The sequence below is a fragment of the Octodon degus genome, unplaced genomic scaffold (genome assembly GCF_000260255.1).
Source record: "Octodon degus isolate 3935 unplaced genomic scaffold, OctDeg1.0 scaffold00031, whole genome shotgun sequence".
Classification (NCBI taxonomy): domain Eukaryota; kingdom Metazoa; phylum Chordata; class Mammalia; order Rodentia; family Octodontidae; genus Octodon; species Octodon degus.
The window spans coordinates 18,587,050-18,598,463 of NW_004524607.1; the positions used below are offsets into that span (position 1 = coordinate 18,587,050).

Here is an 11,414-nt window from a genome sequence, read left to right on the forward strand (position 1 = left end):
TTCCATCATTTGAATATTATAGGTGTGTTAACTCAGCAAAATATTCTAAAAGAGTCCAGTAGTCCATAATAGTATTGGGTCTTCCGCTTAACTGGCAATGTCAGAAATTGTTGACCTGAGTCCCCTACAGCTCAACAAAACAGCATGACTTTACTTGTTATACTTCGTTTTTATACTTTTCTGTTGGATGGTTAAGACCAAGATAAAGCAAGACCTATGCAACAAGAGTTGTAGCTTTGGGTCTGATGAGGTCAGTGAAATCCCCTCAGGATTTTTCCTGAGATCCTGTACCTCAGATTGTAGATCTTTTGTCAGTGTCAGCCACGTGGTTGAGTCACGGCCATTGCTTGGCCATTGTGCTCTCTGTGAAAGCCTGAGAGAATGTTTTCTTTCCATGTGACTCTCCTTAGGCACACTACACCATCGATCACTTTCTTCTTTCGCCCCATAATCTCCTTGATCAGAAAATTTGGGACACAACTGAGTTACATGATATTACAGTACAAGTTCTCATATGTCCTGAGTCTTAATTGACCTTGGAAGGCTAGGGCCAAAATGTTGGCTTTTCTTGAGGCCCTCCTTTTTCTCTAATTTTGGTCTGCAAACTTAGATTATTAACTCTCCAAAAGAGAAGCTTATTGTTATTACCATACAACCTAGGCTGCTAAGCTTAACCTCACTATCTGTCTGAATATCAAACATCTTAGGCATAACATGGAACAGGTATTTCTCATCAAGTATTGATATGTTGAACTTTTAAGTCTCTACAGAATATGATGAAAAAAACATTTAAAAATTAAAATATATTTTAAAAATAGGCATAAAGAATTATATAATTCTTATGTTTACATACAAGTCCAGAAATCTAACCATATACAACCTTGTAGCAGGACAGTCCCACAACATTCCTTTTCCTGTCTCCTGCCTTCATTCTCATGAACATATTGTCCCACGGAAGAAGCCACCGCTGCCAGGGAAAGAGACTGGAGTCGGTGTTGTCGCCACTCCCCTACCGGCCTCCGCTTCTCCCTCAGGGGCCTAGGCGGTGGGGTTCCAGCCCAAAGAGGGCAAGTCGGCAGGCACTCCGTGCTGGTGCTGAGTGGTGGCCAACTCCCGGCTGGTGGAGGCAACGCAGGCCATTCAGCTGCATGGTGGTGCTGAACCTGACTTTTCATTTAGTAACTAGGATACTTTAAGAAATTTCCGTTCATTTACAGTTAGGGTACTTCATATTCAGTGTATATGGGCTAGGCAGGAAAAATGCCTTTATTTTCACAGTAATGAACTGGTTGCTTTGTTTTTATAAAGGCAAAACCCTGCATCCTGTTTTAATGGCAGTGCTTGGTTCAGATTTAGGGCCTGATACATGCTAGGCAGCCACTGAGCTATTTCAGGCCTAGGTGATCCATTTTTTTAAAAAATTATACTACATTCATGAATTCAAATATTTGATAGTTATATTTGATGCAATTCAAATTTGATGCTCAAAATATTTTATCTTTGGCTAATGGGAGTCTCTTTCACTTGGTTACCAACAGCTTCTTTTCTTCTTGGGATAACAAAATGTCCCAGGCTCATCTTATATATTTCCTGCCTCCTTTGAGAGTGAAAAGTGGTGTTAATTGTGTCAGGATGGTGGTGTGTACTGGGACACTCCAAGGCCAAGGGGACATTTGGTCATCTTATGAGTATGCAAGTATATTCAGCCTCTGCTGTAGGGCCAGGTGCCTGCAGGTTGTGTTCTGTGCCTTAGGTGTCTGGCTGCATGTGCCATGCAACTAGTTGGTGGGGGTAGGGGTAGGGAGAAGTTCACAGAAGTAAAGGGGAAGATTGTCCTTAGAGTTATGGCCTTTGAAAGAGAAATGCTTTTGTGTCCCATAGGTGGTGGTGGGACTAGGTAACTGCCTGAGGTCTGTCATGGGGAACTGTTTCATCAAAGAATTCTGTTCCTTCTTAGAGTGTGTGTTCTGAGTATCATCTGTGGGCAGATTATACTTAAATACTTTCTGTAGCTGGTTTATTCCAGCTGAGGGACAAGTAAGGGAACCTTTGTTTCTTGAAAAGTACGCTTTTCAAGTCTTCCATTCTGTAGTGCAAGTTGGCTTTATCTACTCAGGTGAGGAAAATACTTAGCAACAATATGTTACCCTGGGGTCTACTTTTAAATTTTGGTAGGATTTCTCAGCCTTGTGATATTTTGTGACAGCTAATTATGTTTGGAGGGTGGTGGTGGTGGTGACCTAGCTGTTCTGTGCATATTTGACTTCCACTTACTAGGTGCAAGTAGCACCCTCTAGTTGTGATAATTATAAATGTTTCTGGGTACTACCAGATGTCTGTACAGCAGAATATACCTTAGCTGAGAAGCAGCGCTTTCACATTCAGGATGTTTGAAGTAAATTAGATAGTTTAGATATTGAAAGAAAAGATTGCATTCTAAGGACTGGATCTGCTTCCTGCAAAGTTTAAAGCTCCGACCTGGCTTCTAGAAAACAAAGTTTTATTAGAGACCACATATCTGAAAAGTATTGCAAAGGAAAGCTAAGAACTATTGAAGCATAATCTCAGTGTAGGGGCCTGGAATTCTATAACAAGCAATGTAAAATCATTTCTCATGCAGACATTTTTTTCAGGTAGAGTCTGCCCCAAAATTTCAATATCACAGGGAACATTTACTTCAGACCTAGATCAACTTTTTTTGGGAGGAGACATTCAATATAGGACAGCCAGCCACAGTCTTTCTTATGATAAATTCTTAAAAAGTACATAGTAGGGCCATGGAAATGGCTTAGCAGTAATGGAGTGCTTGTGTAGCATGTTGTAAGCTCTGGCTTTGAGCCCTGGCCCTTGGGGTCGGGGTGGGGGTTATACCATAGATAGCAAATAGTCAGTGGATGGATGAAAGACCTGAATTTCTACTTTTTCAAGTAATTAGAAGGCTCTTATGAGGGTTCCCAAGGGAGAAAAAAACAAAACGCTACAAAATTTATCATAGAATTCAACAGTGAATTACCAAGGGCCTGGGATTTTCTTTGTTGGTAGGCTTTTAATTACATCTCTGATTTCATTGATTGGTAATTGACTTATTTAGGATTTTATTCATCTGTGGTAATTTGCATGTATCTAGGAATCTGTCCATTTCTTCTGTATTTTCCATCTTGGTAGAATATAAGTTTTCAATACAAGGATAGATAATTTTCTGGATTTCTGCAGGATGTGTTGTGATTTCACCCTTTTTATTCTTAATTGTGTGGATTTGAGTCTTTTAGATAAGGTTGGATAAGGGTTTGTCACTTTCATTTAATCTTTGATTTGTTGATGCTTTGTATGTTGTGTGTGTGTGTTTTAGTCTCCAATGCATTAATTTCTGCTCTGATCTTTATAATTTCCTCCCTTGTATGAGCTTTGGTTTTTTTTTTTTTTGCTCCGAATGCCTTCAGAGCATGATTGGCTGGCTTGAGTTGTGGGAATCGAACCACAGCAACCTGAGACTGACTGATTTGTTGAAGCAGCCACTTAAAGAACTGAGCTAAGGGACAGGCCCCCAGAGAGTCGGGACGGGGGCACGAACCGGCGACCTCGTGCTCTAGAGCCTGGCACGGAAACTGCTGCACTAGGTAGCCACCTTGTATGAGCTTTGGGTTTAGTTTTCTTTTTCTAGAAGCTTTAGGCTCAGCATTAAGTTGTTAATTTTTTTTTTTTTTTTTTTTTTTTTCTGAATGCCTTCAGGGCAGGTTTGGCTGGCTGGAGTGTTGTGGGGATCAAACTCCAGCAACCTGAGGCTGACAGCTTTGTGGAAGCAGCCACTTAAAGAGCTGAGCTAGGTCAGGCCCCCAAATTTATTTATTTTTTAATATGAATTTTAGTACAGGGTGTACAGGGTGTACAAGGTCTCACTACGTAGATCAGATTCCTAGTGATTCTCCTGTTTTCAGCCTCCCAAGTGCTGGGATTATAGGCACATGCCACTATGTCCAGTCTCAATCACCCTATCAGCATGCCCCAGGTGGGGAGCCAGCACAGAATGCTGGGGCTTGAACCCTGGCCGCTGCCCTCTGCCTAAGCAGGCACTTTAGTCTGCTGAGCTATCTGGCCAGCCCCAAGTTGTTTATTTGAGCTCACTTTTCCTGATATGGTGTCTTAGTTACTTTTCTCTTTGCAGGGACAAAATACCTGACATCTAAAATTAAGGATGGCAAGGTTTATTCAGCTCACAGGTTGTGGAGATTTCAGTCCATACTTGGCTGGCCCCAAGGCAGGGTAGCACCTGGAAGAGGGTAACAGTTCATGGCTATGGAAAACAGCAAAACAACAAGAACAAAAAAGGAGGAACAGCAGCAGAGAACAAGCCCCTTTCCCTCCCTCACATTGCATTCAGGCTATCCGCTCCAGGGCAGGTGTAGCACTCACACCTATAATCCCAGTGTTTGATCATGAATTAGTCACAAACTCTAGAAGCCCACCCTATGACTGCATGAGGCTTTGGGGGTGGGGGTGGGGGTGGGGAGAACAACTAGACACAAACCATAACATCCCAGTCTTAGAATACCAGGAGGAACAGCTGTTTAGAACAATTATGTCACTTTTAGCTATAGTGGTACCATCAACAATGACACTTGCATTACACACAGCCTGGAAAATGACAGACTGAGCTAGTCATTAATTTGCTACCTTTAGCCATATAAATTAGATTTGTAATTATATAACAAAATTTAAAACAAACTAGTCTGAACCCAGCTCTGGAGACTGTTCCTCCAAAACCAAGGCTCTTAAAGAGAACCACATTTGGGATTCTTTTTGGTAGACAGCTGGCCATCAGGCAAAGGGTTCTGAGGTTCTGAGCTGAGATATGAGAAACAGAAAGAACTAGACTGAGTGCCAGAAGTATCAGTAATCCCTTGGCCCAGTGGATGGTAGCAAGTTTGAGGTTGTGAGGGAAACTGGCGCCATGGACTCAGGAGATGTGGAAACCGAGGCCAAACTGAGTGAGGGGAACAGCTGCTGAGGCATTCTAGGTCTGGGGGGCCATAGGGTTGGTGAAACCCCTATTGGGGTTTTTGAAAGAGAGGCTTAGATGTAGTGGTGAGGATTTTGTGTACCCCTTCTCATACCACTTGCATGGGTTGTGTTGTAGGGGACAGCAGGAAAGAGCTGTGGAGAGGCAGGGGTTTAAGTAAACAGGAATTCAGCTGTGGACCCTTCACTCTGCAGCCAGTAATGAAGCATGGCTCTGAGGTGGGCCCCACCTATCCTTACTTAACCTTTGTATCTGGGATTTATGAAATTAAAGTCTCCGATTGCCCCTTAGGGCTGTTCACTTAGTTATCAAGCCATAAATTGCAGCTTTTCAGATTTGGATTTGCAGTGATGGTGGCAAGTGGCACTTTAATGATCCGTGTTCATTCCAGGGTAATTAATCTTCAGTGTTTTTGTGAGTGTGCCACAAACCTCTTTGGCAGTCTGCTAATGCAGTGATTTTCAAACACATAATCTCAAAGCAGTGTTTTTAAAAATGTTTACAGTGACATTATAGGATTGCATGGAAATTTTTGCTGAAGTAAGTTATCAAAAATATTAAAACCGATTTTGTTATATTGTACTCCCCGCCCCCCGAAAATTACAAGCAGTGTAGAAAGTCCTTAGTATGTCAATTTTGCTCTTAGGGGTTAAAATTTAAAATGCATTTGGGAGAAAATGGAGAAATGGAAATGGAAGAAGACAAAGAGATTAGAAATAAAGATGGAGGATAAAGGAGGATCTCATTACCTTTGGGAAACTGGTGTAGAAGACTGAAGGGGAAGAGAGAAGGAAGAGATAAAAAGGAGAAAAAACAAATGCAATCAAAAAGAGGCTAGAAATCATGCTCACACTCATGTAAAAACAAGACCAAACAATGCAGGAAAAAACAAAACAGAAAACCAAAACCAAAACCACAACCACCATTACTACCACCATAGCAAAAACAAATGAGAGAAAGAAAAGAAAAAGAAAAAAATGCCACTTCCAGGCATGTTTCTGCTGTCACTGGTAGATAATGTGTGGAGAGAGTCCAGCTCTGTGTTGATTTATCCCAGCAAGCCACCAGTAGCTTCTTGGCAGAGTAGTGGAAAATTTCGGCAAGCCTGCACCCTCTGGTGGAGACCAATTCATTAGGCCTGTAGCTGTCAGCACACCTTTTGTGGCCCTGAGCCAAGCTGGAGCTGCTACAGGTAGCCAGCAGCCACTCTCCAAGATGGCTGTCAGCCACTTTCTCTCTCACACAGGATGACTGAGCTCTCAGTACTCACTGCTAGCTAGTGCAGTCCTTCATTTCTAATGCTGTCCTCCCCTGCTGCATCTCCTAGTGGAGGCCCCTGGGGTTGCCAGAAGTTACCTTGTGTTCACACAGTTACCTTGTGAATCACTCCTCTCACACAGTGAGTCTTGTCTGAGGCAGAAGATGCCTCTGGCTATCTCCTCCTTTTTCATTGAAGTTTCTCTCTTCATTCTCTCCATAGGCTTCAATCACACTTCAGATCATTCCTGGGTCCAGGTGACCCACTATCCTCCCTCTTGTTTTCCTCATGTTACAATATTCCATGTCTGGATGGTGACTCAGAGAGGCTTTTTCATTGCTGCTTACCACTCTGCCATCTTGGTGTTCCCTCCTCTATAAAGCCATTCTGGGCAAGTCCCATATGGTTCTGGCCTTTATCACTTGGTCTCCCCTTCTGTTATCCATTCCCACTTCTGATAGGGGCTCTTGTTTGAGAAGAGCTGATGCAGAAGATCAGATTGGACTATTCACTGACCTTGGAGACTCTGAAAGGCTGCTGCTGACTCCTCCTAGCTTCATTTTTCCTCCATGTGGGCATAGATGTTTGCTCAAGACTGGCCTCTGAATTAAACCCAGAAGAAATATAAAATGATTCTTGCTGGATGGTGAATGTTGGCCAAGGAGTGTTCTGCTCTGAAATATTCCTGAGCCTGCATTCCCTGGAGAGGGCACTGAAATGGCTTTCTATTATGAAGGGTTGCGTGGATTGTGGGCATGCTGGTTCTGTTCATCAATGCTGCAAATCTTTTACCTCCTATTGTTGCAAGAAAAATTGAATCAGCAGTAGCTAGGAGTTCAAGAAAAGACAAGAAAGTTTATTGATGCTAGTGGACACCAGAGGAATAATCTCCAAAGTCTGAGGAGCTGATTACAGAGTTGTCTTTTTTGGTGGGGTGGCAGAAGTTACAAAAATGAGATAAGTATTAGCTGAAAATCATTGTATAATGGTTATCTTGTGAGCATAGCTGTATGTAGCAAAGTTATTTTTAGCAAATTCACAGAAGTTTCAATTTGATGACAAATCATATGATTTAGCTGAGTTCCATGCAGAGAACAGAATGGCTGCAGCTTTAGTGAATAAAATGGCTGCAGTTAGGTCAGGATTTATGTTTCATTTTCTCCCTCTTGATCCTCCTCAGGGATTTTGAGGAGTATCACCATTTGAGTCTATTAGGAGCTGCTGAGTATAGGCAGGGGCTTAAGTACACCAAACTCAGATGACCTGTGATTCTCTTCTTCTGGAGAGTTGTCTGAATTAAATTATGTGCACAGGGGATTACACAGTAACTTCTAAGATTGAAAATTTTAATAGTAATGATCCAGGAAGTATGTATGTAGGTCATTAAGCCCTTTTATGTGGCAAATCATTGTTGCAGTAAGTTTGTGAAGGGATCATTAACTTTAGAATTTTTGTTTGTGTTTTTACTTTCCTCTTCATTTTACTTAAACAGCTCTTTTTAACATGTAAGGATCAAACGTCTCCGGTGCCTGATGAAGCACACTCTAAAGGAGTAAGAGACTTTGACTGTGAGATAACCTGGAATTCAATAGAAATGACCTTTCTGGGCATCCCCACCTTTTTTCTAATTGATTCCTCCACCCAGGCGTCCCTGAGTAGCCCACTCCAGAGCAGGTGGATGCTCCTGTTGGAGAGAAGGGAGACAAGATCCCACCAGCCTGTCCACCCTCGAACTGGCGCATGATTCCTATCTCCTGAAACATCTCACAAACCCTTTACTTACTCTTATTGAATATGTGTAAGTTACAATTGGTCTGGTGACCTGAATGTCTACAGAAGGCAGTATTAACTATGGCATAAAAGGTCAGTTAGAAGCAAGCACTTCTCAGGTTACAAAGATCACTTTAGAGATAGAACCATTGACTGGAGAGATTTGGCCCCGTGCACTGAGCCAATCTCCAGACACTTGGTTTCCATCTGATCACCCAGGTAAATGTTTCTAGCAACTAAACAAGATTTAACTTTGAAGCTCACAGGTGAGACTTATATTTATCATCTAGCAATCACATATTACATGTTGGTAAAGACAATATAACTGGCAAAAATCTTACTCTTAGTTAACACATAGGGCACAGATGTAAACTTCCCCTGATAACCAATATTATAAACTGTCTCAGCCTTATTTCTGAAATAGTGACCCATTAACTTGTTCTACTGAAAAGCTCAGGTAGAAGTCCTACTTTATAGCAGAGAGAGAAAGTACAATTGGTAAGTGGAGATCTTTCAGTGGTCAGGAGCCAGTTTCCACCAAGGAACCTTCGGGTTTGGCACCTTCTCCCCTCAGGCATTCTTGGTTTCTTTTGGCCCACACAACCAGAGATGTCTCCAGAAAGGAATCCAGCAGTTTCTCTGGTCAATATTCCATCAGCCAAGGGCTTCAATGGGGATTCACCAAAGAACAGCTGGGGAAGCCTGTCCTCTGCTTCAAAGAGTGGCAGCTGCTCTAAGAGCATTTACTAGCGGGCAGAGAACCACTGTTTGTCCGAGTTCTATAAGGGATAGTTAAAAGCCTGAAAAAGATTACCTGGTACTTTACATTAAAGGCTTTAAATTCCACAACTTATTTCTTATGCGCCTAAATGATAACCAGACCTAGGAGAAAAGATTGAATCATCCCTCACACTAAATGTGTTTTGGTTCCATAACTGTGCTGCTTTTGAAGATAGCTCCTTCTGGTGTCACCCAGAAGTCGGTTCTCTCCACCGTGTCTCAGGTTTAGCCTCCCAAAGGAGACCTGCCCAGAATACTAAGCCGGGACATGGCTTTTACATGTGTCCTCCTGGACAGGCGTAGTCTTCTTTGTCTCATCTGACCCAGAAACGGGGTATGTGTCCTTTTTCTAAAATGACTTCCCTGTCTTCGGCGTTAATAAATGCTCATTTTCTAAGGGATTCAGTTAGTGGAATGGTCAGAGTTTTCCTAATTTTACATGCCTCTAAAAAGGAAAGTACAAAGAGGTGGGAAAATTAGGAGTAAAGTTAAAGCAAGGAAACTGAAACAGAGCAGGTCTGACATTCCCTCTAGCATGTAGAGGGGGATCAGAACCAGTCTATCCCAGTGAAACCTGTCCTCCAAGTCTTTAAGAATGGTTGCTGACCTAATGTCATTTAACTGGCAAAAGGAGTCCCATGTTTCATATACAGGCATGTATACTTTTTGAGTCCCATTTTACAAAAGTTTACATAAAATCCACTAGGAGGCTTACTAATGTTACTTTTTCTAGTGCTATTGTCTAAATTCAAGCAAGGAATACCAGTACATTTAGGAATACCAGTTCAAATGTAACATATATGAGTGCAAAATAGTTATAAAATGTCCCATTAAAGAAATATAAACTTGTAACATTTTCGTATTTTAACTTAGATTTACCAAAAGCATTTTGACCAACATTTTAACAAAATTACATAAAGACAAAGCATAAGCAATTGTAAACAATTTTAACAGTATTATGAGACAAAACTGTATGAGACAAAGTATGAACAATTAATTATGAGCAATGGGCAAAAACATTAACATTTGGAGCATAAAAATTTGTTAACTAAGCAAGTCCCAATCCAGAATTTATGAAAGAAAAGCAAACTCATACCTCCATCCAATGATCTCGGTGGATGACCTCCAAATGATATAGGGAGAAAAACTGGTCTTGGGTGGGTGACCTCCAAACCATACAAGGAACCTCCAAATGACATAGAGAAAAACAGTCTCCCGACCTGACCTGCATGAGTTCATGTTCTCTAAAACCGAAGAATGAATTTTAGGAACAAATGGAGGTTATGAGCAGAATATATTTATTGAGAGAAAGAAAGCTCCTGTCCAAGAGAGGGACAGGAGGGGGGCCTGAGTGGGTAGTTCCCCCCAACTTCAGAATTTTTGGCTAATTATTTTGACAAAAGTTTTAGGCCTTGGAGAGCCTTGCTAATTGTGCCATCAAGGACAGTGTTGCTTGGGATAAAAGTACAGCTTTGGGCTCCTGTCATAACACAGATGCCACCTCTTTCCGCTAGAATCAAGAGTGAGTTTTCCAGGCCACCTGGCTGGCAGGCCTGACTTGTCCATCTATTCCCATAATGACATCCTGGGTATAATTTATAAGCATTTCTTGATTACAGTAAACATAATTTATTTAATCTATATTTTGTTGACAGTGATCCACCAGAACAATGAGCTTTTAAGTCTGGCAGCTATTTGGTTTTGAGTTTCAGATTCACTGGGGACAAGTCTTGGGGCCCAGATTGCATCCATGTAGCTAGTAGGGTCAAAGGAACCCTGGGGGCTGATTTTTTGAGTGGCATTTCCTGGATGCACTGGAAGAATCAGGAGAGATTGACCTTTGAGCATTTCTGAAGGGAGTGGACTAGGGCACAGTCCAGCCACTGGAAAGATTGGGTACAGAGATTTGTTACATAACCACCAGACATTTCCGTGTGGAGCAGTAAGATCTATGGGCTGAATTAGGGCTAAGTCAGTGAAGTTTCCAGGGGACATACATCCTGGAGTATTGTCTACATTGGAGCCAGTGTTTTGGTCCTCTGATGTATGTGTTGAACTGCTAGTTCGGTTTGTGTGGCTTGACTGAGCCAGGAGGTTGACAGGGGTAGGGGAACCTCAGAAGGAGCAAGTTTAGAGTTCAACAGGCCTGGTTGAGGCCCTCAGGTTCAGACTGGAAAATAGGGTAATAAGGCAAGTCATCTCTTTAGGGCTGTCTCCCTGTTGCTTCTGGGAATATCTAAGGGTAACCAATCCCAAAACCAACAATAAATATAGCAGTAAAAACCTGCATTTTTCTAGTTTTCCCAGGTAGTTGTGCAACAGCCAGAATCCTATAGCAAAAAAGCAAGGTTAGAGTTTTAAAGAGCCCTAGGAAAAGGGGGGAAGCCAATAAAACATTCCAAGGTCAGTGACCTCAGGCTTTGTCTGTGCATAGATCTGCTAGCTTCTGGGAATGACAAGAGCAGGGCTTGAAGTTCTCTGGCAATGGAGGGTGGTCTGCAAGGGGTTGTTTGGATCAGGTGATGCCTCCCAATCCTCACTGAGAGCAGGGTGGGCTTTCTTTTTTTTTTTTTTTTTTTTTTTTTTTTT

At 42.0% G+C, this 11,414-nt stretch overlaps 2 pseudogenes; both read right to left on the reverse strand.

Annotated features, from left to right (window-relative positions):
* LOC101575924 overlaps positions 1 to 6,835 on the reverse strand; it is an 8,643-nt pseudogene extending 1,808 nt beyond the window's left edge.
* Positions 6,836 to 8,791: 1,956 nt separating this feature from the next.
* Positions 8,792 to 11,414, reverse strand: part of LOC101576323 — a 63,215-nt pseudogene continuing 60,592 nt past the window's right edge.